The sequence below is a fragment of the Melospiza melodia genome, chromosome 3 (genome assembly GCF_035770615.1).
Source record: "Melospiza melodia melodia isolate bMelMel2 chromosome 3, bMelMel2.pri, whole genome shotgun sequence".
Classification (NCBI taxonomy): Eukaryota; Metazoa; Chordata; class Aves; order Passeriformes; family Passerellidae; genus Melospiza; species Melospiza melodia.
The window spans coordinates 51,751,815-51,777,930 of record NC_086196.1 but is presented as its reverse complement, the minus strand read 5'-3'; the positions used below and the strand labels follow the sequence as shown (position 1 = coordinate 51,777,930).

The following is a 26,116-nucleotide window of genomic DNA, read 5'->3' as shown; positions in this document are numbered from 1 at the left end:
AGTAGGGAGAAACTTGTGCAACTGCTACTTCTCCTAAAACTCCTTCAGAGAGTGGAATGGGAAGGGGATTCCTGTGGGTGTCCCTGTCACTTCTTTTTCAGGGCTATGAGTCTGGCTGTGAAGCTTCTGCTGGGGTCTGCAGGCCTTGGTACATGGGGTTAACTTCCTAATGCTGTTTTGGGGACCTGATTAATACTGTTAGGGCTTTGAATTAGATTTATACTTTTTTTTTTTTTTTTTTTTTTCAGGGGAATTTGTGAGGTTTTAGCAGCATTAAAAGAACAGGGATTCATGGACATACTGGCTTGGTTAACACTTGCAGTTAACACATCAAATGTTTTAAAATCACCAGGGTGGAAGACCTGTGAAAGTGTAAAATATTTTTCTTATTTACTTTGTCTAATATTTATTAGGCAACTGCCTGAGATAAAACATGTTGCTCTTTGTGATAGTTTTTAAATGAAAAAATGTCTGTTAAAGCAGATATTCCCCACAAACACTTCACAAGGCAATAATCATCTTGTACCACTCTTCCTTGCTTGCTCCTGCTGGCTGCCAAGGTAGTGGTGCCAAGTACCACTTCAGTACCATGCAGAAGTGGCACTTCTGCCTCACAGGGAGCACTTTGACTTATTTGGCCATATTTGCTGAGGAACTACTGTGTTGCCAGGAGCAGGAGTGGCTTCATGTGGTTTTGACTGAGAGGTGCAGACCAGGAAGAACTGCAGGGATCAGGGCTTTAGAGAACTTCTGTTTATTCAATAACTCCCTGACAACCAGCAACAATGAGAAAGCAAACATTGAAAAGGTTCATCATAGAGCCGGTTTTCGTGCTCAGTTTCTTTTGCAAACTAAGGTCAGCCACCAGCCTAGGCAGTTACCAGCCTAAACAATTTCTTAGGTATGATACCCCATGTCTTAAGAGTACATCCTCTGCTTTCCTGAACTTAAAATACATTAAATGGATGAAGAAGGTAAATTATGATGGACTGTTACTGGAATTTCTTTTATTTTTCCTGGAATAAAAGCTGAGTGTCACATTTGCCACTCAGACAGCTCCCTGTCAATGTCAAGTTTGGACTCTTCCTTGATGATGATGTCAAGAAATTGCCTCACAAAATCCAGTTTGTCATAATGCCTTACTTGAGGTGCCTAAAGAGAAGTACTTGTTGAGAGAGACTCTTGGCAAATGTTCCGTCTTTCCCGATCCCATTGTGCTTAATTTTGAGATTGTATTTCCTTCATTTATACTTTGGGGAAATCATGACCAGGACATGGAATTTCCATGCACCTGGTACAAAATGTGAGGTCAGTGTGACAAGCCACGACAAGCCTTATTACACACCATAACCTTTATGCTGGCAGCTGACAACTGCTCACCATTTGAAGTTGGAACCTATGAACAGTTTAGTGGTTTTTTTGTGGGCATGTGTTGTTTTCTGTACTTAAAAAAAAAAAAAATGTAAAAATATCCAAAACAAACACCAAAATTCCCCCCAAAATCACAACCAACTTGCATACAGTTTCTGTAGTCTGAAGATACTCTGCATTCAGCCTGGGCTAAAACAAAACCTCTCTTGGATAAAGAAAATAAACCACAGGTTTTGCTGTATCAGTATGACACATTTGTTCATGGTGACTTTTGTCACACTTCCCTAGAATGGATTTTGGAAGTAAGAGCATGGAAGTAGACACTTTTAAAGAGGAAGATCATCCATCACAGCAGACTGCCAGTGATCTGACAAGCAGGGTACCATCTTCCAGTATGACTGAGAGGATTTTATCTTCTTTATACCCAAGTTGGGTTGAGAGAATGAGTGAGTCCTCCAGCAAGAGCTTTTTAGAATTGAAAATCTGTATTTTTTTCAAAGTTCTTCCCACGTTCTAATCATAAAGGATGTGACTAAGTCATCTCAGACAGCCGTGTCTCTTGTTGTTCCCCCATGCACATATAAAAATACTTCATAGCACATCTAGTTTGACCAGTTTGGATGGAATAATTCATAATCAATATTCTATTTATTTCAGTTGTGACATGAGGAACATCTTGCAAAGGTGCACTCAAGAAAATAGGCATTACTTTAGGCACAGTTAAAGGTAACAATAAAAACTAAGAGTTTATGGCCATCCCCTTGTCCTCTATCCAGGAAACTCTTGGAGCTAGCACTTTTTCAGGGAAATATGACCTTACATTATTACTTTCATAAAATAAAATGAAATTTTAGCAAGTTTCATCTACCTCACTAATGAGTATAATACCTGTTGCTAGCTAACAAAATAAAAGGGGCTTTGCTTCATTTCTTCTCAGCCTCATGGGTTCAGAGAACCTTCTGTAGGAATGACAAAATATTGGGCTGGATGAACAATGGACAAGCAGATCATTGCTGCATTGGGGTCAGCAGGGGCTATCACTGAACATGTTCCCAGCAGCTGGAGAAGCTGTGTGTCTGTCAGAGCTGTGGAGCCATGTGCAGGCAGGAGGTGTATGCTGGGGTAGATGCACCAGGTGGGAAGGAAGGGCCAACCACCACCCCAACAGAGATCACCAAAAACCAGGATTTCTGCAGCTTGGGCTGTCTGCTTGCATTGTGGGGCCCTTTCTGAACTTCCTGATGGTGCCAGCAGTGCAAAGAAATATGAGACTGAAGGGGATGAGAAACTTGAGGAAGAACACAGCATCAGATCTGTTTGAAAGTCTTGTTTTCAAACTTGATGGTGTGTGACAATCCGGTAGGATAAGCAGGATTTCAGCCATTGACCCTGCAGCCCGAAGCTAAGCCACAGCAGCAGTGGCACAAACAGGCCTGGCTGTCATTTTACCAGATGTTCTGATTGAGTTTGCCACTATGAATTAGCTGTCAAGAGCCGTTGCTCCACACTAGGGAGACAATGAGAATGAGAGAGGACGAAGACTAGGGCTGAGCAAATTCAAGCCTTTTCTCTGAGTAAAAGAGCAGGATGATGATCATCATCCTGTTCCTTTTGCCTCAGAGAAAGGGCTGCTTGAAATGGCAGGCAAAATCCATCAAGCTGTCTGGGGTGACCAGGTGGAACAAGTACACAGTCTGCGGCTTCCAAGTTTTCTAATCAAAGCAGAACCTCCCCAGAATAATTATTTTGCTCATTAATCTCTGCCCAAATGCCACAATTATCAAGGTGTTTGTTGTTACTGCCAGCAGTTCATTGGGAGCAGAACTGTTCTGTGGCTGTGCCACTTTTTTTGGGTTCTCAGGAAGGGCTGAAGCGTGAGAAGGAAAGTGTCTTAAGTCTTCTATGCTTCATCATAAAAATTTCTCTTCCCTTTCCCAGTGCTGTGAATCCTTTAATGCATTTCTGAAGAAAGCAAGTACAATTAGTATTATGAACTCAGGACAAAGCTCATACAGTAAGAAATATATTTATGGGATTCTCTTTGGGTGCATTTAGATATCCAGCTACCTTTAGCTAACATATAAGGCTGCAGACAAAATGTTGACTTGAATTAAAAGGAAGAAAAAACTGCACTCAAAGTCCTCTTTTGTTACTGGAGGTAGTGTAGGTTTAGAATAGCAAAGGATACTGCATTAATTTGGTCCCATTAAGCTTTAAAGACATAAAATATGAAGAACTAGTAGGACTATGATGTATCTTATCAAGGTAAAGGTAGTTGCTTTAATATTGCCATACATTTAAAGAAGTAAGACAGCATTCAAGAGTGGTGAGTAGGGATCTTCCTGAGTCTGTGCCAGACAGGTTTCAAATCCACAGGTCAGCCTTCTTCCAAAAAATGCCTTAACTGAGGGGTGAGGCATTTTCAGTCTTAGCCATTCTCTTTCTACTTGTTGAAGTTAGGTCACAGGACAGAGAGGATTCATGGTATCAAGAAAGAAAATAAAAAGCCAACCTATTTCATAAAGGTGGTTTGGAGTTTTTTTTCCTGGAAGTAGTGAATGTGGACTTTGTTCCCTATGCAGAACTGCTTATGTTTTTTCCCCTGGTAATTCTTTAACAGAATGTGTAACCAGCCATTCTTTAGCTCCATCCAGAGCTAAAAGGAAAACCTTCCCCACTCTTGCACTAATGTATGCCTCAGAAATATTTTCAGATACATAACTTTTACCTGCTAGTGGACTTGAGAAGACTTAGGGTGAATGGGGGGTTTTTTGCATGCTCAGGAGTACTTTGGAAATTCTCTTTAATTCAACATTCCTGTATCATATAATAATTTTTGTTACAAGTTATGATTACAGCAAGCAGGTTTTACAATTAAAATAAAATAACAAAAGCAGATTTTGGTTATTTCATTCTGAACATGCAAACCACCAGGAAACATAAAAGCAACATTTTTTTCATGTCTTAACAGTTTAGCAAGAGATTTTTAGTCCAATGCAAAAATACTTGTCTTAGGCTTCTCTTAATTTTTCTTCTCTGGTGATTACTTTTAGGCTTTTCTGTTTCTCCTGGGATTCCTTCTCACCTAGCAGCCACGATGCAACTCCTTCCATGCTTTCCAGATACTTTAATTCCTGTCTACTTTCCATCACAAATTGCTCCCAGGCTGGGAGCCTGGAATTCTCACAGAGGTCTCCCTTGGCAATGTGCTCTGCTTGGCAAAGCAGATCCCTGGAGTTCATGCCAAACGAGAGCAGTTCAGAAATCCCAGGACAGCACGTGCAGCTTTCAGGTCCAGCTGGGCAAAAAGTGCTGGAAAGGAAATCTGAACCTAAGTCTATTGTGCAACTCCTGTGAATCTTTGCCTTTGATGGTGATTCTAACTGATTTTATTGCAGGTCAGGGGAATGTGCTTGGGTTTTATGGTGGCTTGTAATAAAAGCTTTTAAAGTACTGTAAACTTGATTGTTTTGGTTTTTTTACTTCTCAAATCACAGTCATCCTGCCTCTTATATTCAGAGAAGTTGCATCGTGTAGATAAAAATGGAGAAGTCATTAAACTTGTGAAGCTAAGTTATATGAAGCAAGGAATATGTTATATTTAGGAGGAAAAGCATAAGTAGGATGTGGCTATAGCTTCCAAAGGTATGAGAACATGTTTCTGTAGCTAAGAAGGCCTTTTCTCTGTCAGCAAGCTTGGTTTTTCTCACACTGATATATAGTTGCATCACTGAGAATTAAAACAATGTAAGCTGCTACTTGGCATCTTCTCTTGGCAACACTTTGCCAGCCTTGTCTTCTGTGGGAAAATACCAAAGGGTAAGAAAGAATAAAAGAGCAATTTGCAAGAAATCAAAAGTTTATTTCAAAATGGGGGGAAGAGGAGCATAAAGAAGTTGGAATAAACAGCTTAAAAGGGAAGAGAATATAAATGTAATCCAGACAGAGATTCCTGGATTCCTTTGAACTTCTATAGTGAAACCTGACTGTGATACCACGAGCCACTCCCACAGTACAATTGAAATTTTAATCTCATATTCTTCAAGCTAGCTCAGGTACTCTCACTGAAAGAGTCAGGTCTCCTCCTTGTCCTTGGAGCTATTATTTTCTTGCTGATTTACACTGAACTTGGATCCATTGTCCAGTGAAGAGTACAGCAGAGCTTCAGAAATACTTCTGACAATATTTCTGAATCCCCAGGTGAGGGGAATTGGGAGGTAGCCTGTGCATGGATTAATCATTGAATCACAGAATGATAGATCCACAGAACAGTTGGGGTTGAATCCCTTACCAAGGCAGGGTCACTTTAAGCAGGTGACGCAGGAACTCAACCAGATGGCTTTTGAACCCCTCCGGAGAGGGAGATCCCACGACCTCCCTGGGCAGCTTGTTCCAGTGTTCTGCCATGCTTAGTCTAAAGAAATGTTAAGGTGGAACTTCTTGTGTCCATTACTCCCTGTCCTGACTCTGGGCACCACAAAAAAAAAAAAAAAAAAAAAAAAAAAAAAAAAAAAAGACTCTGGCACCATCCTCTTGGCACCTGCCTTAGAGATACTTGTATGTATTGGTGAGGCCCCCTCTCAGTCTTCTCCAGACTAAACAGGCCCAGTTCCTGCAGTCTCTCCTCATAAGAGAGATGCTCCAGACCCCTCATCACCTTTGTGGCCACCCTGCTGCACCCTCACCAGTTAATCCTTGTTTTTCTTCAACTGTGGAGACCAGAATTGCACACAGTACCCCAGATGTGGCCTCACTAGGGCTGGACCTGCTGACACTGTTCCCGATGCACCCCAGGATCTCTCAGGCTCTCCTGGCCACAAGGGCACTGGTGGCTCATGGTCAGCTTGCCATCCACCAATACCCCCAGGCCCTCCTCAGCAGAGCTGCTCCCTAGGAGCTCAGTCCCCAGCCTGTGCTGGCATTTGGTGTTGTTCCTCCCCAGGTGCAGGACCCTGCACTTGTCCTTGTTGAACCCCATTAGGTTTTTCTCTGTCCAACTCTCCGGCCTATCAAGGTCCCACTGAATGGCAGCACAGCCATTCCCCCAGTTTAGTATCAACAGCAAACGAAAAGAAAAGAAAAGAAAAGAAAAGAAAAGAAAAGAAAAGAAAAGAAAAGAAAAGAAAAGAAAAGAAAAGAAAAGAAAAGAAAAGAAAAGAAAAGAAAAGAAAAGAAAAGAAAAGAAAAGAAAAGAAAAGAAAAGAAAAGAAAAGAAAAGAAAAGAAAAGAAAAGAAAAGAAAAGAAAAAAAAGAAAAGAGAAAATTGCACAGCTGCTTTGACACATTGCTCTTGCCTTGTACTGGGAAGCACTGGTTGAAATATAAAGAGCTTGGGCACCTCTCCTATTAAAGCATTCTGGAGGTGGCACAGCCCCACATGTGAGACCTGTCAGAAGGGACACCTGGGTTCTGCACCTCTTGCTGCTGTCCACCTCCTGTGTCACCTCTGCCTCCTCAGCCACATTCTGGTGCAAGGCAGGTGGGAAGGTTGCAGAAACAGCACTGCATTTCTTCTATGGGACTGGAGATGTTTGGGGATATTTGGTGTGTAGCTGGGGAAGACTGAGGGATGAACACAAACTTTTGTATTCCTGTTGTTGGACCAGAAAGTCCTTCCAGTATGTTGCAAAGGACTTCAATAGCACTGGCTGTATTGACATGATGAAGTGAGTTATATAGTTCCTGCTAAAGCAACAATGTGTGGTATGAATGAGCAAGTAAAGGCTTTTTTCTCCAGTTGTCAGCCCTAACTTGACCTAAAAGAGCAACTTACCACTAGCTGACACTCAGAAGAAAAAATAATTGAAGCAGAAGCTGCCTTCTTGTGGTGAACATAGCCAGTGAGCTTCAATAGGAAGATGCAAACGTTTACAATTTTGTGAAATAGAATAGAAAATTCCTGGTTAGAAATTCTCATGTGTACAAATATTGGTTATTAAACTGTTTAATGAACTGGCTTACAAGTCACATAATTACAGACACACAAGTCATTCAGTACGGTCTAGCAGTGCCTTACTGCCACATTCTGTAGTGAACACATTAAGCAAGCACTACAAATCTCTATAGGCAGGGAACATGAATCTTACCTTATCCTTTCCATGACTCCAGCCCTAGATTTGAGGATCAAAACCCTATTTTCTTCTCACAGATTACATCCTTCCACCTACTTAATTCAATTGCATTCTGTAAAATGTTTTCAAAAACCAAAACCTTGTGTATGTTGTTGAAAACACAAACATTTCTAATTATTTTAGGATGTTTATTTTAAATTTATTCATTCTGTAAAGACTGTTTACATTGTCCTTTTTCCTGCTGCTTAGAGAGCAGTCAATTAAAAGACAGACATTTCTCTGAAACTTTTTCTGCTACTAAAGAAGAATAAGGAGAACAACTAAAGGAGGAGATTTCTTCATCTCACTCTGGCATAGAGAGAAAGATGAAGACTGGAAATATAGAAGCCAGGTGAGAAATTATCAGTCAGTCAGCCTGCAAACACATGGTTTCCCTTGATGGTGTATATACACTCTTTGTTTTATATATGCAACACAGCAGCTCTTTCCTTTGCTTGAGAGTGGCAGGTGTGCACGGGCAGAAATTGGGCAGGTCTATGGCCTGGCAGCTGATCTACTTCTGTATTATGGAATGCTGATCTAGCCCATATGAATGAACGGGTGTTGTAACTGTGACCTTCAAAGCATAGAAGGAAGGCAAAAGTTGGCAGGGAGAGATAAAATCTACTGATATGCCATTGCTTCTGCAGTGGCCATCAGTTTATGATGGCATCTCATTCATCCCTGTCGTTCTTCTTCCTCTTCAGCTGTGCCAAGGCCAATTTTTATATGCCTATGTATTGAACAGGGCAGTGAAATAACCCTTATTAAGATTATCTGGAGAGAAGTGTAACATTTAACCTGGATCACTTTTCTGATCTGGTTCATCACTACACTGCAAAAGAGCACTGTGGGGCTGCTCACAATGGGCAAGAATAGCTCGGCTGGCACTGGTGATGGAAAAAATGCTCAGAGTTATTATCTTTCCTCAACCGATGCACATAGAAGCAGCAGGTGTTTGGCATGCTGAGCCTCTCATCAAGTATAAAAACGAAGCAGCAAACTTGTAGGAAAGCACAGACTGAGAGCAAATGTCATGAGAATTTTCATGTGTTAACCATATGGGGAGTTGGACAGAGAAGGAAGACAGAGACCTCCAGAGCAGAAGGCTGGGAAGATGTGGCAGGACCATATGCATGTCTGGGCAAGTGGCCCTGTCCATGTATGCATTTTTGGATCAGCAGTGAGCTTCTGAAGTCTGTCTCCCAGTCACCCCTACTTGTTGTGCTTTGGTTCACATTGGGACGTTACTGTGAGCTGGATGAAGCTAAAGCACAGAATGTTCTCCAGCTCTTCATGGCATTTTTGCTGTGCCACCAGGCTATATTTGGTTTGGAGCAAGCTTCACTGAAATGAGTATTGCCTAATGTTGAGTCCTCTTTAGCAAGAGTTTTCCATGCAAATCTAATATTATTAGCTCATGGTGTGGTGATAGAGACAGACTGACAAATGAAAAGGCTGTCCATGGTAGAGTGGTGCTGGGTAGAGATGGAGTGTAGGGAGGACAGTGATGTGCTGCACAACCAGCACTTCTGTTAACCCAATAATTTTTTAATATTTAGTAGAAATTGTTAATAAGTGACTAAATTAAGGGTCAAGTACATTTCCTTTGAAATATGTTCATGTATGCTGTACTATGCTTCATTTTGAGCCAGCTTTCATTATCGCCCTTTACAACATTATAGACATTATTTTTTTCTACTCTATCACTCTTCACCATCTAATCCAAGCCATTCTATCAGAAATGCAGTGAGTTCTTTGTGATTGTCATCAACCCTACTCTGAAGAAAATGACTGAAATGTTTTTTCTTCCGACTATTTTTTACCTATTTCTAAGGACCAGCTGACACCAGTCAAAAACTTTTGCTTGCTGGAAGCATAATTAATGCTTGGTCTAGACAAGATATTTTAAAGTGAGAGGTGGATTCACACAATAGGGAGATTTTACTAACAATCTTCCCATTTTAAAAGAATTGCAGAGACTGCTTACAGTTCTTAACTCCATATCACCTCCACACAAATTATCAAAAGAAAACTAACTAAAGAATGTTACAAATAAGTACCTCTCTTTTCCTTGCCTAGGCAAATCACACCAGCAATTGGTATTTAGACAGAAGACTTGTGAAAAATTTGTTGAAGAGCAACTTAAAACTTTTCTCATATAAAAACAGCAGAAGGAACAACAGGGACTGTTGCTATTGGTGTATTCACTTTGGTTTTTAGCAAATCCTCATGGACAGAGATACTACGGGGGCTCTGTTTGGGTTCATTACATGCTAACACATTTTTCCACTGCTCATTCATGTGATATTGGAAGAAGAAAGGCTGTATCACAATCCATTCCTCCATGATTTCCCACTGAATTCCTCTGTTTCCACCTATTTTCTGGGTCATAGTTTATGCCCAGGTCTCAAGACACATAGTTAAATTAGACATCAAGGTCGACTCTGTTTGCTCCATAATAACCGGTCTCTTATGTGCCACTGCTGTGAGAATGGGGGCATTTCCAAATACAGGTTTTATACAAAGGTCATGTACAGTGGGAGTGTTCTGCTTTTTGCTGTGGGTACAGTTTGAGATGAGCTTATGCCTGACACCTCTAGGTGTCAGACTCGGCATTTGGTTCAGCTTGGTGACTTGGAAGTTTCATCACTTGTGTGTTTCATCACTCAGAAATTTTCTCCAGGTCTCCTTGGCAAAACAACATTTCAAAATGATGTATTTATGTAAAAACTATTGTAAAAACTACTGAGAAAACTACTCTAAAAATTATTATAAAAACTACTGAAACTTCCCCTGAAAACAAAGAAGGACAGAACTTTTCTTATCTTCTATCATATAGACATTTAGCACCATCTTAACCCTTTGACTCTACTAATGAATGAGTGAATGGAAGCATCACATAGAGACTGCTTCTAAAACAGTGTTTCTCCCACCTTCCATGGAATGTCAGGACTGTTTCTTATGTACTTAGTGATCTGTACCCAGAGTCTTTCAGATTTCTGGTGTCTCAGTTTCTCCAGTTATTGTAAATATCTTCCTTTCTGGAGAATGATTCTGTCTGTGATTGTCAGGATTTAATTTTTATTTTCTTCCAGAGGAAGCCAAAAAAAAACCACCTCCATAGTTTTTTTCTGAAATTGAGAGAAGGCATAGCAAGGCTCAGAAAAATTAAACAGAAGCCTTTAAAAGAAGACAGCAAGCATTCCAAACCAGAAGAGCTTGTTTGAATTACTGGGGTCATTTCTCCTAGTCTGACCAAGTGAACAGAGGCATACTGCAGCCAGGGGAATGTGCTCAGCTAAGTCTGCAGGTCAGTAGCTCCATGCAGATGGATACACATGAAAAAAAAGCTGACTGTGCTTTGGCTGACAGGGAGACAAAGTTTAAGACTGACTGTGATAAAAAAGTAGTTGAACAAAGTGCAGAAGAAAAATAAGATGGGAGAGATGAAGACTCAAAGGAAAATCTTGGTGACTCACCACAGAGAAGATAGCCTGAAATCCTGCAACCATGTCCCAAGACAGTGACAGACACAAACCTACAAGTAGGTGAGGAAATAGAGACTCATCACATGAATCCTCTGGGAAAAGCAGGCAAAACTGCTGGAAGATTTGTAGAGGGTACTCTGCAAAAGGACCTAGGTAGGGGGGATCAGCCTCTGGAAGGTCATCTCATAGAGAGAGCAAAAACTCCCTAGGAAGTAGGATGTAGATACAAATCACATCCAGGAGGCAGAGTGGAGAACAGATCCTGCATTCACACAAGGTCAGAAGTGGGTTCAGGTCTGCCCACAGGAAGTTGTTCTGGGGAGCCAGAACTCAGAAACCCAAGGCAAATCCGTACTGGGCTTAAGATGGTAAATGACAAGATAATATCAATTACTTGTAGCTCACCTGAGGCTGTGGAGAAGGAAAGTTCATCCTCAACCTTGCAGCAAGAGTGGAAAAGGAAGGGAACAGTTTTCTCGACACAGGAAGTTGCATCTTTCTCCTGTGAGTCAATTTGCTTACCCCCAAAAAGGGATGATGACCCCAAATCTCACCATGCTCAATATCCCTCCCAGCATGTGCCTCAGGGAGCAGATCACACTGACAGACATTTGGATCTTTCTGATGGTGATTATCCTAGCAATAAACCCAGTGGAACAGAAGAAAAATCTCTGTTAGGAAATACAGCAGATCACCACCAGGAAAACAATATATATTCAAGCAATTTCAGGTCAACAAGATGTCTCCTGCAGCAGAAGCAGAAGTGATTCTAGTGCGGGAGCTGTTGGTCTGAAAGGGAGCAAGGCTCGCTCTTCTGTTCAGCAGTCCCTATTTCATTTCACAGGATTGAAAAGGAGAGAGCATGAGCTTGAGTCAAAGAATGGGAATAGGGCCAGCAATGTTAAAAGCTTACATCTGCCATCTTCAAGAGTGGAGTTTCCTACTTTCAAAATTACAGAAACCCCTGAAGTAGAGGAACTACAGAAAAATCCTGTTTACAGAGACATTGGGTAAGAGCTACCCAAGTGTTGGTTCGTGTTTACTTTTCATTGGGGAAAAGCTTTTGTCTTGGATTTATGACTCATTGTGCCTGTGCTCCCTAGCTATATGCCCACTTCTCAGAAATACTGGAAAAAACAGAGCTGAGAGAAGAATACATCTGCAAGCTCCTTGTTGTTTTTGCTTTTCTATCATTGCTAGCCATTCTTCCTAAGTCTGTTGTTGGAGGTTCACCTTCAGGTGCAGACTTTTGATCCCATGAAATGGGTGCAGTGTTGAATGAATCCTTGAAGTCAGGGCTAGATTTCTCTGTAGCTTAGGTATGACTCACCCTTTGACAGTGAAATGTTCACATTTTTTATTTAAGTTCCTCAGAGATACCATACGTGACTTTTAAAAAAAAATGGGTAAATTACCTCCCAAATTTGCATGTTTTTTCTCCTAAGACGCAGAAAGCTTCAGATCAGTGACAATGTTACAATTTCCTAAGAGCATCTTCACTCAGTTTTTCCTTAATGTGGTCCCAGCTTTTTGGTCAATCCATGTTTCTCAGCTTTGGACCCTTGCTTCTTGATCTTACTTCTGGTAATGAAATGGTATCCTGCTTCAGCAGTCCATTTTATTAAACAGGTTCCTGACACTTCTTAGTTTCCACTGAATGATTTCCCACACCTTGATTCCTCATCCTAGATCCATTTGCTTTCTCTTTATGTAAGATCAGTCAGAATATGTTTTCCTACCTGCAATAATCACCAGGGCAGAAATATTCACTTCTGATGGCTCTCAATTGCTCTGTCACAATCCACTAAGCACACTATACTCTGTGTCAGACTGCTGTTAGGAAAGGTTTCCTGAGGCCTCTTTGGAAATTACATTCGTATTAAAGAGGACCCATCACGTGGCATTCACATTGCTAAAAAGGAGTTCAGCTACTGACACTAATATACACCAAATCTGTTTCATTTGCTGAATTTGTAGGGTTTGGATTGCACTACTAAGACCTATGGGAAGGGAATACTTGCATAATTAGGCAAAACGCATCAATTCTTTTTGATAGATTAAACAATAAATCTTACTGCACTTATGAAGTCTTTTTCTTCTGGACAGGTATCTATGATAATACCCAGAACCTTTATGTGAAGGTTCTGGGTATTATCATAGATACCTGTCCAGAAGAAACCTGGAACAACCTTAGGGAGGATTAGAGACTGATGTACGCCACAGAAGAATCCCTTCACTGACTGTGGTGAGAGAAGAACACGAGGAAGCAACACATTTTTGCAGGTAAATGTGTACACACAAGAAACTGATTTGTGTGTGCAGTGAATAAAATATTTCTTTTAGTATCCTTAAAACCAGGTTGCTAAATTCTGACTTACCAGCTAGTTTCTTTCCAGGGACATCTGTGTTGTTTTTGAACTGAAACACTTATTTAGCCATCTAGATTAAAAGTAAAGCACCTCACTGAAGGAGGCCAGCTCTCAAAACACTTCTGCAGTTAGGGTCTAAAGCTGAGTAATGACAAATGCTTCCCATAATTTGCTGAATATCTTTGGATTACAGTGAGAGCAGTAAGAAGTCATGCTAATTTTTTTAATATAAAATCAGGCTGCTGATAGAGTAAAGGATAAACTTCTCACATTCACATCAGGGTAGCACATATTTCTGAGGTTAACAAAAAGTGTAGAGCACACATCCATGCCAACAGCATTCTTATTTCAGGAATACTAATCTTTTGATCAGAATGAGGATGTGTTTGATACCATATAAATTCAAGTTGAAAATTCAAGAGAGCCACTTTTGTAATTTGTAATTATTAAATGCTGTAAAAGTTTTAGTTTGCTTTGGTTTTTGTTTACATCTTCATGGAAGAAAAATAGCACAAAATCCCTGCAATGAATAATTTTGGAATTATGGGGTTTGTAATGGAAGTGTCTTCGCAGCACTAACTAGTGTAGGCTAAACAAATGCCTCAATAGAAATTGAGCTTACTTACAATCAAATAAGAATATTGAATGTGATGAAATCTATTAGAAATTAGTAGGTGCTATCTACTATAAACACAGGAGCGATTCTTTTCCTCTTTGCATTTCAAAATTAGTTCTTAACTGGTGCAAAATTAGCATAATTTAGTATTTAGTTTTTAGTATTTAGTATTTAGTTTTTAGGCTTTTTTAGTTTTTGGAGCAAAGTAAATTATGCAAAGTAAAATGTTATTTTTCAGATCTGCTTGTCCATTCTTCTTCTTTTCAAAGATGATGGGAGTAGTGCAGAAGGCTATTTTACATTTATTGGTTTGTATCATTTTCTCCTCTAGCTGCCTTTCAACAAATTGCTCGCACTGTATTAAAAATTAATGATTCCATTAAAGATCCTTCCTGTATCTCTTGTTGACCATGATAGGTGTTCCAGATGCATTTGTGGGATCTGGCAATTCATGAAACTACTAATGAAATTAAGTGCTGCTTTTACTTTTACTGCTGTAAATTTTGACTGTGGAGTGATTTGCTGGTGCAGAATTACTGCAGTGCCAAATTCTGCCAGCACTGTATTCTCTGCCTGCTGACTGCGCTGCCTTACCAATCAATTACTTTGGCTTTTTCATAATAACACATATTTTTAAAAGAGCTTGCATGGATTTATTCATGTCATTAGCCACAGTAGCCTCTAGCATTTCCACACAGATGTTTATCCAAAAATGCCCGCCCAGTATAATGTGTACATCTTTTCACTCATTTTTTCTAATTTATGAGCTAAAACTAATTGCAAAAGGCAGCTTGTCCTCCCTGGCTGTGTTGGCCCCGTGCTGATTTATGCAATCCAAGAATCTGCTTTGCATTTTTAAATCAGTAACCCTGTTAGGAGCATAAGATGACTGCCCATTGATAACAGTTGACTTGAGCCGCGTGACAACTTGTGCTCTCTGGAAGCAATGAAAATCCTTTTCAGAGCAGCACAGCGTGCCCAAACCTGCCCAAACCTATCCATTCCTTTGTTTCCAAGCACTTTGTTTTCAGACCTTTCCAGGCACAAATATAAGCAAGAGGGTAAAACCAGTTGGGATGCAGTGTCTTGTGTGTGTCTGGTGCCTAAGAGAGCCTGGACAGTGCTCAAGGCAATAGCCTGTGTCTCCACCCCTGCAGCACTGAGGCTGTTCTGCTGGCACTGGGTGTCAGCCAGAGGATTCTGTGATGGTTATTCTCTTGTTCCTCCAACAAGTGCAGCTTATTTGCCGTTTTTAATGCACAATTTCCTTATACTACGGAATCTGCATACTTTCTGGACCAATGGCAGCAGCCACCGTATTGGTGGTTGGTTAATTTTTTCCTACCTGCATCTCACTGAAAAACCTTGTCTCAGAAAAAAGACTTTTGCTTCACGTATGTTCTTGCTTCCCAGGCAGCCCTGTATCAATTTTCCTCATGCAGAGGTGTGCCTGGCATGCAAGCAAGAATTTCAGTCCATGCAAAGTGCTTAGCCATTTCTAATGTATTTTCTGTGTTCTGCACCTAGCTCCTATTTGTAATTTATAGCTGGGTTATGAACTGTTCGTCAGCAGCTCCAAAGAAGTGTAACAAGTGCTTCTGGTATCCTTGGTTATTGCATTTCCTCTGGTCAGGGCCTGTTTTCTAGCCTTGACTTTACACAGTACTGTTCAATCCGCAGTGGAAAATGGCATACATAGATCTTGCATCTTACTGTTTTTATAGTGCATTGTATTTCAGAGTAACTAGTCTGGATATGGAGGCTAGACATAATCACACATGGGCTCTATTTGCTCATTCAGTTTGATTATTTTGAGGAGAATTAATACTTATATTGACTGTTGCTGAGGCTTTCTCCATCCTGCCTTTAACCAGAATATTAGTCAAGTTTATTTAGAATAGAAAACAGCAACAGCAATGACATTAGGTAATTAATTACAAAGAGCAGCAGGATATAGGGAGTTTGTTTTTCTCTTAGTAGCTGTGAGAACTTTCACATTTTGCTCCTGAGATGCTAAACTCTGTTACTGAGAGGGAAACATGAGGTCATGGCTGCCTCGGGGCTGAGGTTATATGCCTGTAGTTCATGTTTCTTTTTGAGTAATAGTGAAGGACACATGGTGGCTGTACGTCATGAAGGGAGCTGGAAGCTAACTTTTTATTTGTTAGTAGGAAGCTCACAAATAATTTCATGTCAGATTAAAAATTAACTAAGAAGTTAGACCACAGTCAAATAAATAAGCTCTGCTTGAGGACATGGAAAGATTTGTGTTCTTCTTTGTATTTGACTCATGTTTCTGAGTGTTTAGTGCATTTCCAGATCAGTCCTGTTTTGAGCCATTGAGTTCAAAGGCAAATCTCTTCTGAACACCCACATTTAACTCTTGGAGCATGTTTACCTGTGGAAAGTCAATACTCTATCCCATTTCATTCGGGTCCATGGCTAATCTGACTTGTAGTAATGACTGGGCAGATGAAAGTACAGCCCAATCTCCAGCTTTGCGTGATTGCAGGGCTTCAAAGATGTGCTGGCAGGCAACAAGCTGTGCCTTCCACAGGTCTGCCCTAATTTAGCTATCTGAATACAAAACATGCTTAAAAGCCTCTAAGTTCACAGTCATTATATTGTCAAAAATTTCAATTAGAATTCTTTCCAGCTGCTAAATAGAAGAAATTTTGCAGGTGAACGCATGCATGAGTGTTCCCAGGGAGGAAGTACCTTAATTTTGACAAGTGCTGATAACTGCTTGCCACTCCCAGCAGTATCAGCATATGAGGGACATGCCCAAGCCCTGCAAAGATCATGCCCAAAGAAGATACATTTGAAGTCAGTCCTTCATTACAGTTTCATATGCCAATTTCATACTCTTTGTTTATTTTGTGAACAGAACATGAATAGACCAGCTCGAGACTGTCAGGAGCCAGGAGCTGACTCGCACTTTGGAATACAATAGAGATCAAGCTCACTTACTGCAGAAAGAAAAAATTGCCCAGAGCAAGTTGAAAGGAACAGCTAGAGTCATTGGAGAACATGTGAAATCAGAAGAAATGCAAGTAAGCTCTCTTCTGTAGAATAAATATGCAGTTCTTATCAATTAATATCCTTCCACACAAACATCCTGTGTTTTTGCCTGTATCTTTCCATTTTCTACACATGGCAAATAATTGATGCCACTTCTTTAGAATAGTTAGATATACAATGAAGATTTTAATTTTAATAATATATTGCTTTGTCTCGTGTTTTAAATGTTCATCCCTTTCTTTTGTATAAGAAAAAAAAATCAGGTTGTGCCTACCACTTTTTAAGGATGTTAAAATATTCCCACATTCCTCATACTTCCTTGTACTGATTTGCTCAGCTGAGCTGACTCTTGAAAAATTTCCAACTCCTGCATAGTGAACTTTCCTACTTGTAAATATTAGGACTCATTATGCCATGTGCAACACAGTTAATTGCCATCATTCTTATTCCTGTGCTGAATATTTGTTATTATTTTTTTATTTAAACTATCCTGATCTTTGGCTTTGAGGTATTTACATGCTATCTAGCCCTGTGTCTAACAATCTAACCTGCCTAATTACCTCCCCAAGTCATTTATTATGGTTTTTTTTTCTAAATTCCTTTAGGGGTTTCCATTTTTTAAAGATTTTTATTTCAGACTTCTTAGTGATAAAATCATCTCTGATTATCTGTGGCCATTATCCCTATTAAAAAAAAACTAGACATAATATGACTTAAGGGGCAATTTTCTAAAAGAATCACTGATAAACAGAGAAAAAAAAGGTAAGCCATGTGAAGCCAATGACAGAGATGGGGCAGCTGAAAGACATATTTTTACAAAATAAAAGAATGGGCAATAGTAAAGCTCAGAAATGTCTGGAACAATGTTCTGCTGCAAAAGGATATCTAAACCAAACTGATATATCTGACAGCAAACTGACAATTTGAATTACTTTCATGATCAAAAAAGTTTCAGAACAATTAAAACTGGCAACATAGTACTTTGTTCAAAATTTCTATACTTTATTTTTCATTTGTACATTTTTGAGATACATATTTTTGGACCATACATATAGTAAATGTTTTTTCTCCTTATCTTGCATATTTGTCTACAAGTTGCATTTTCAACAGGAAATGTTTCAGTGAGGCCATTTTAGTATTTTGATTTTAAATGTTTTGAATGTACTCGCTGCACAATATTTTAAAACATCAGTTTTCTTTTCACAGGGGTTTAGAAAAAAAATGAGAATTTTTGCCAGGGAATAGTTGTGTTTCTTAACTATGCCTAGCTCTAGAGATGGAATTTGATAGAATTGCTTTAATTTTTTGTTCCCACCTGAAATACGTAATGAGGGCCGGTTCAAAAATTGCATTTTCCACAAAACAAAACCAAAATATTTTGAGGTTAGTTATCTCTGTAATTCCCAACTTCAGAAGTCTGCTGCTTCTAGAAAATGGCTGGATGTGCCAAATTCAGAGGTGGCAGCTCACAGCTAAGAAAGGAATGTAATCAGGATCAAATGGGCAGACACACAAGTGTCTGCAAAGTGAGAAAGGGTTGCATTCAACAATTGGTTGACTACAGAGCAAACTGCACATTTCTAGCTCGACTCCACCAGTATTCTCTTTGCACTATCCAGCATTAGTGCCCTGAAGGAGAAGGACCCAGTGTTTGCATCAGCATGGGTGAAGGAAGAAGGGAGAAGGCAAAAATAATGGAGATGGAAGCATATGGAAATGTCATCTCCCAATTTCATTACTTTCATTTTCAATTCAATTGAAAATTATGTCTTTGCAATCCCCTGCTGTTTGTGAGAAGGATCAAAGTATTCCAGTCCCCTTTTAACCACATGAAGATCTGATTACCTGACATTCTTGTCATTAAAATCTAGCTTGCATTCTAGCCTTTTCTTAAAGACATTAGTTGACATTTAATGCTGATTATTTGCATGATTAGTTTGAATTTTCTTCAGCACGGACTTGTGTCTGCTCATTTTGTAACAATAGGTTTGTTTTAAATATAGGAGTTTGCAAAGTAGTTTTTTGTTGTTGTTTGGGGAGTGGGTTTCTTTGTTGAAATAATTTCAAATGTGATTTTTTTTTTTTAATTGCATACTTTAATACTGTAGACCTATAAGTAGAACAAAAGGCTCCATGTTTGCTTCTGGATACGTAAGGTGGGCATGCCTAGGTCAGAGCAGGCAATGTTATGGCACACTTCTATTTTTTCACTGACAGATATTAAAAGAGCAGATTGCTGGACTGCAGGAAGAGTTCCAGAGAACTGAGTCCTACTGGCGTGCTGCCTGCAGCAAACTGAGAGACCAGGTTGAGTTGCTGACCAGGCAGAATATGGAGCTTTGAGATGAGCTCAGAGCTTCAGGATATCAGAGACAGAAAGCAGAAAAAACCCACAAAGCTATAACTCTCATGGACAGAAAATCAGAGACCCTGGTAGTGGCAGATACCTTCTCCTTAGTACTGTTTGAAAAATTCAGTAGTTTTTCTTTGGAGCTGTCATGTGTGAATACTGTCCCTCCTTCCCTGCTTAGCCTGAAGGTAGGAAAGTCAGCTCTACAGTGAGCCATGTTAAAAGGTACTCTTTGTGTGGCCCTCTTCCACCTAGCCTTTTTATCCAGGAGGTGTGCAGCTTTGCCAGGTGACACAGCCAGCCTATCATAGACACTTAGGTCAGATATCTCCCTCCACTAACCAGGAAGGAACTCTAGATAACTAATTTACTTTCAGTGACTAAATTAAAGCCTCCTAAAAAGCCTCCTGAAAACAATTCTACTCTTTATATATATAGTGCCATTTACCTGTTCCATAAAACATCTCTTCAGCCTGGAAAAAATACAGCTGGACCTTCTATTAAATCTTAGTTCTTATTTTAAACTGTAAATTCTAAACTGCTGTAAACTTTCTGGAAGGAAACACCATCAGTGGCTTGCCTTACAGAAGCACAAGTTGAATTCTTGAATAGGAGTTACACTAGGATGAAGCAGGAGGAATAAACAGAGTGGAAAATACAGCTGGCTAATGTAAATGTCTTTGCTAATCTCTGGAAATCAAAATGATTTAATCACAGGTTTACAGAGTGTCTTGTAATATTTTATTCAATATTTCACTTGTTTAATGTACTTGTAGGGTTTTACTTGCTCTATTAGTGTATAACTGAGTAACTTCTTGTAGGGGAGTTAAAGAAATGAAAGTTACTCACTTTTTACACAGGAGAGAGCAAGTCTTGGTGAAATTAAATGGTTCACACTAGAATTCAAAAGAAACTTGAAATTTGGGTTGAGTGGATTGTTTTATTCCCTTGTGTGTATTCAAGGGAGAAAAATACATGCTTTGAGGGATCAGTTTCATCCTGTGTGTGTCAAGGAAACTAGAAAAAACAATTATCTCCTAGGTGGTCTAGTCTGATGAGATGAACCATACACTTCTGCAGAACCTAGAAGAAATGAAATGGCTGAACCTAGAATAAAATGAAATTGAGACATTTTCTCTTAGGCATTTCTCTAATTTTTAAATCTAATTTCTAGTAAGGTATCTTCAAAAAACGTTACAACCACCAACAAACCTATCCTTTGCTTTATTGGAGTGTAGTTTTGTTTCTCTTTTTTTATTTGATTGTAATGGATTTGTGAATGAAATTTTTCACCTAACATTTACATTTCACTTAAAATGTAATTTGAAGTTAAATTTCACTCTATTTTTACTTTTCCCAAACTTATCTGCTCTTATGACTCATCATTTTATAGATTGTGAAGGTCAGAAAAAAAAAGATTAGTCACAGGCACAAAAATCAAAATATGTAAAAATTCCAATCAAAGCAAGGATAAAAAAAGCTAAGTAACTTCTGCTGTTGGCCAGATTTCTGTTTTATTTCTACCACTTTGCTGATGTAAAACTACTACTCAAGACACTGAATATTTTTGTTATGTGAAAGTAATACTAAGATACACGATATGAAGATGCTAGGATGGCACCTAAAAGTTTTGGTCTGACACTGGGGACTTTCAGACCCTAGCAGAACAGCATGTGGAATTTCATTTATTGTGTTTAAACATCATAATTTTTATGAAAAGACAATGGCTTTAAATTTGAGTCAGATGGCTTTGAAGGTGGTCTGATTCTACCAGGTGTGACTTGAACTTAAAATTACATATTTATAACAAATTCTCCACTATGTTTCAGAAGCTATTCTGTGAGGGACAGCATCTTCATCCACACCAGAAGAAAGTTCATGGAGAGATAATCACAAGAGCCACATCATCTCTCATGTGGGGCTGAAGACATCTTTGCAAAAACACTTCCTTAATGTTGTGAATAATAAAATATGCATCCTTGCTACCAGTAGTCACTTCTCCAGAGTTTCAAATACATATTTAAGAGAACGTTCTTTGGAATCAAAATTTCCACAAATGTAAGTGTGTATAAGCATGATCATATTTTCTTGCTTGTGCATAAATTGAATTTATGAATTGTATATTTTCTTTTGGTTTTGCAGTAACAGGAGAAAAAAACATTTTCCCCCCTCTTTTCTAGACCTAACTGAATTGTGTGTTGTTTTCAAAGAGTTTTCCAAACTTGTTGCAGCTGCTACTCCATAGGCTGATTTTACAGGGAATGCCCTGTAAAACCATAAATCTAGTATTTAGCCTTGGCAAACCATAAATCTAGTATTTTGCCATTTGAGGCTTTACTTGCCAATATGTAACAGTGTCCTTCTCCCAGTTCAACTCAGTGGGAAAACCACTCTGATTTCTACAAGCTGTGACAAGTTAGCTCAGTATGTCAAGTCAGATGCTTATTTCAGGCTAGTGTGCCCATGACTGCTCCTCCACAGCCAGCTTACCACAATTCTAACACATCTCATTGTTTAGAATTTAGATATATAAATATCTCTTTATGCTTTTCTTTCTTTTGGCTTTGCATTTCTTGATTCATATTATGGACACCTTGGATATTACAAGTCCCTTTTCTCACTTTTGGTCAGGTTTGGTTGAAATCTATGCTGTGTTCAAGTGTAAAATCTCTCTGAAATTAATCTTCTCTACTGGAAACTATTCCTTTGGCTACAGGAAAACTTGGATTAGCCAACACACTCTGCTGTCTGCCTGTATAGGGACTGAAATAAAATGTAAAAGATATCAGATGAGAAGGGAGGCAACTGTTCCACCATAGTGAGCATGACAGCGTGTCTGTGTTTGAAAGTCACTAGACAGTAATTTCAATGAATTCTATACGGTTCCAGATATGAAAAGAGATATTGATGATTTCCTCCTGTGGCACACAGCCACGGGCAATAAAAATTGTGACTTCAGCAACAGTTTTGAGAAGGGGGAAGTTGAGGACAGCAGACGTTTGGGCTCACTGCTATCTGGGCTTTCGCCATCTAGCCAGGGTTGGATCCAGTCCAACTGGAATCCAGCACAAGCATGAGCTAGACTGGTGGGCGTAGTGCCCAGATGTCCTGAGTGAACTCTAAAATGTTTGACAGAGACGCATGCTCTTTATCTGATCTGATGGCACAGAAAGACTTTACAGTTAATAGAGTGGCTGCCAATTGTTGTACTCTAGAATTGAAGTCTCAGGTAAATGGAACATTAAACAGAAGCCCAAAATCCATGTCATAGCAATAGAGCTGCACATGGTGACTCGCTTGCATTTTCTTTGCATTTGAGCTCTTTTGCGAGCTGGTGGATGCTTTCCCTCACAGACCCTGTGAATCTGGATAATTCTGAATTTTGGATGTAGATTAAAAAACCCTATCATACTACTTCTATCCAAAACTGAGAAACAGCATAGGGACACATCTAAGTGAATAGGGGTTGTCAGGGATTGGAATGGGCTGAACAGAGAAGTGGTGGCATCACCATCCTTGGCACTGTTTAAAAAATGGGTGGATATGGCACTTTTTGACATGGTTTAGTGGTGGACTTGACAGTTCTATGTCAATGGTTGGAACTGATGATCTGAGAGTCTTTTGCAACCTAAAAATTTTATGGTTCTAGGCTTGGAAAATGTGCATGTCTTCTATAACATATGTAAGTTAAAGCTAGCTTGGACTGGTGAGTTTAATCAGCTGTAACCACAAAAAAATTGCCATCTGACTTTTTTTTGTCAAATCTAATAGAATTTGAGGATATGCACAAAAACAGTTGGTGATCAAGTCTGAATAATTATCAGTTTTTATATGTTTCATCTTTGTTAAAGGTACAAATAGTTTGTAAACATGATTTTATGAAGTAAAAGAAAAAAACAACCAAGAGCTGGCCCACATCTCTGAAAAATATGTATTCTGGTTACCTATAATACTTTTAAGGAAGACCTCTATTTGTGCTGTAACATGACCTAGCTGGTGAGGAACTGTCCAATTCAAGTTGTGCTTTAGTGAGACAAGAGAAATGTCCATTTTAACTGCACATCATTAATGATTCTTTCAGACTATGAACAGATGGGCCAAAATAGTTATTATTTATTAATTATTAATGCTTAGTAACATGTATACTCTGAAAACAACTTGATTTCTGAATGCAGCTCATTAGTTAGAGCAAGTTGCCAGTTTCCTGTCCAACATGCATCTGTGGATAGATTTTCATTATTTCTGTGAAAAAAGATGAGTTTATTTGCCTGGCAGGTTGGAAGTGCGAGGGATGGGGAATTCCACTGAAAGGTATACTGATAGCACTTTTTAACATTTCAGCCAAGGTCAAATATGCTTACTTCCAGCCTTAGATGGATTTTGCTGTCTAATCTTGCAAGGGGTTTTGATGACCTTTGAGCATGTTATTTCCTTGCCTGTGAACATTCTTCTGACAGTTTACTAACCCTCAAGTAGGAAAGGTCTGTGAATATGTGAACAGACTTTCACAGCATTTGAACTTTGCTTCATCCATGAGTACTTGCTGCTTTTTCTCAGGTTTTTGATTTGTTAGAGGGAATGTGAATCTTACATGACACAAACTGTGATTTTTGAAGTTAATAAGAGGCCCTTATTTATGAGAATTGACCAGTGAGAGATTTCTGGGACAATTTGTTGAAGAATTGTAGATATTAACAGCTGAGAGGCAAAAGCTTATTACAAAATGTAACTGATTATTGTTGAGCATGACGATCCAGGAGAACATACTTTTAGAATTTCTTGGTCTAGGTGGACACTCGGTAACAATACTTCCTCCTGCTCTCCACTGCCTTCCTGATAGCATAGATCTGTAGAACTAGAGGAATTTCAAGAGGTCCCTGCTTTTGCCAAGAGCTGATCAGTGTCATTGGTGGCAATTCAAGCTTCCATGACAAAGATACAGAATGAACTGCCTGTATGTTCTTTTATGAAGTTGAGTTTCATTACTAAACTACACCTCTTTTCTCGTCACCAGCTGATATGGTGATTAATATTTTTTGTTTTCTGTGAAGATTGGAAAAAACCCTATCTACCTTGTGCATGTTGGGACACTCCTTCTTCCTCTAACCCTGTAGCCCCTTTGCATCAAGGGTCTGCATTTACTAGTCATCCACATATTTCTAATGAAGAAAATTGAGATAATTTGATGGCTTTGTTTATGAAAGCAATGGAATTGAAAGAATCTTTATCAAGAACCAGTCATATGTGATTAGTCCAAATACTTAGTATTTGAGTTTCTTTAAAAGTGCAGAGCAAAGTTGTAGTGGTTGCCCGGGGTACAGTGATGGCTCTGAATTTTCAAATGATCTCTTAGACTGACATTCCTCTGAATGAAAACAGAGACTGCATGTGATTCATGTAAGCCTGTCTGGATTCCTTTGACATTATTGCTTTAAAAATAGGTATACTAGTGTATGCAATGCATAAAAAATGAAATCTGGCTTTTACAATGGCATATGTAACAGGAACTGTTCTGCATGGATGCTCCATCAGCTGAATTGGCTGATACATCTCATCATGTTCATGGAAACAGTGCTACTTTCTCTGACTACATCTGGCCATAAAGTATCTTCTATTTACAAGTCGTGGGTAAGGTTTTTACAAGCTTCCATTGCAACATTCTTTCTATAACAAACCACAAGGAAAACAAATGCTGCCACATGTTTGTGTCTCTCTGAAGCTCATGAATATTTGAGCTGCTGTGGCCCTATTGGCACTTTCTGAAGATGGTCATCCAGCTGGCTCAAAACTAACCAGGGAGCAGGAAAAGAGTTCATCTCTGCCTGATTCTACTCAATGAACCAGGTTAATTTCCTTCTGTAGCTGCTCTTGCCTCATAAAGGAGTGACTGGAAAAACGTAGCTGGGGATAGAAGAAAAGGAGTGAGACTCCAGCAATCTGGGCTGAAATTGGTTTGGGCTGCTGTGAAACTGCTGCAATGGCTTTTCAAGTTCTTTTAAATGATTTGGCAGTTTCAGTCTCGAGATATTTAGCAATGAAATGATTGTGTACTCTTTCCTTCTTTCTTTCTTTCTTTCTTTCTTTCTTTCTTTCTTTCTTTCTTTCTTTCTTTCTTTCTTTCTTTCTTTCTTTCTTTCTTTCTTTCTTTCTTTCTTTCTTTCTTTCTTTCTTTCTTTCTTTCTTTCTTTCTTTCTTTCTTTCTCTCTCTCTCTCTCTCTCTCTCTCTTTCTTTCTTTCTTTCTTTCTTTCTTTCTTTCTTTCTTTCTTTCTTTCTTTCTTTCTTTCTTTCTTTCTTTCTTTCTTTCTTTCTTTCTTTCTTTCTTTCTTTCTTTCTTTCTTCTCTGCAATTTCTGAGCTAATATCTCTTCATCAGAAATAGTCTTAAAGGTCCTCAGTTCTATACCTTTTGTCTCAAGCTGAAGTCCCAGGCATATTTTGACAGTTTGTCCATCCACTTTTATTTGAAAACCTGATTATGTTTGAAGAACTCAGGCATATCCACACAATCTGCCTGGAGAAAATATCACCAAATGTCAAATATAAACGATATTCTTTTTAACAATAAATTCTATTAATTTATGTACTTTCCAACAACCTTGTCTGAAAGAGGTAATCAGTTGCCTTTCTCTTGCTGAAAACTGTTTTATGCTTGGAGGAAAAATTTAGCCTTTTAAAATCCTACAGTTTTCTGGTGTTGCAATAGGATTGCTTTCTTGGCTTCTTCCCTGTAAACATACATTAAATTGTAATGTCATCTATTAATATAAATAAGGCATCACCAACCACAG

At 39.0% G+C, this 26,116-nt stretch overlaps 1 pseudogene; it reads left to right on the top strand.

Moving 5' to 3' along the window:
• The first annotated feature begins 4,575 nt into the window (after positions 1-4,575).
• The window catches only part of LOC134416584 (centromere protein J-like), a 28,898-nt pseudogene continuing 7,357 nt past the window's right edge, over positions 4,576-26,116 (top strand).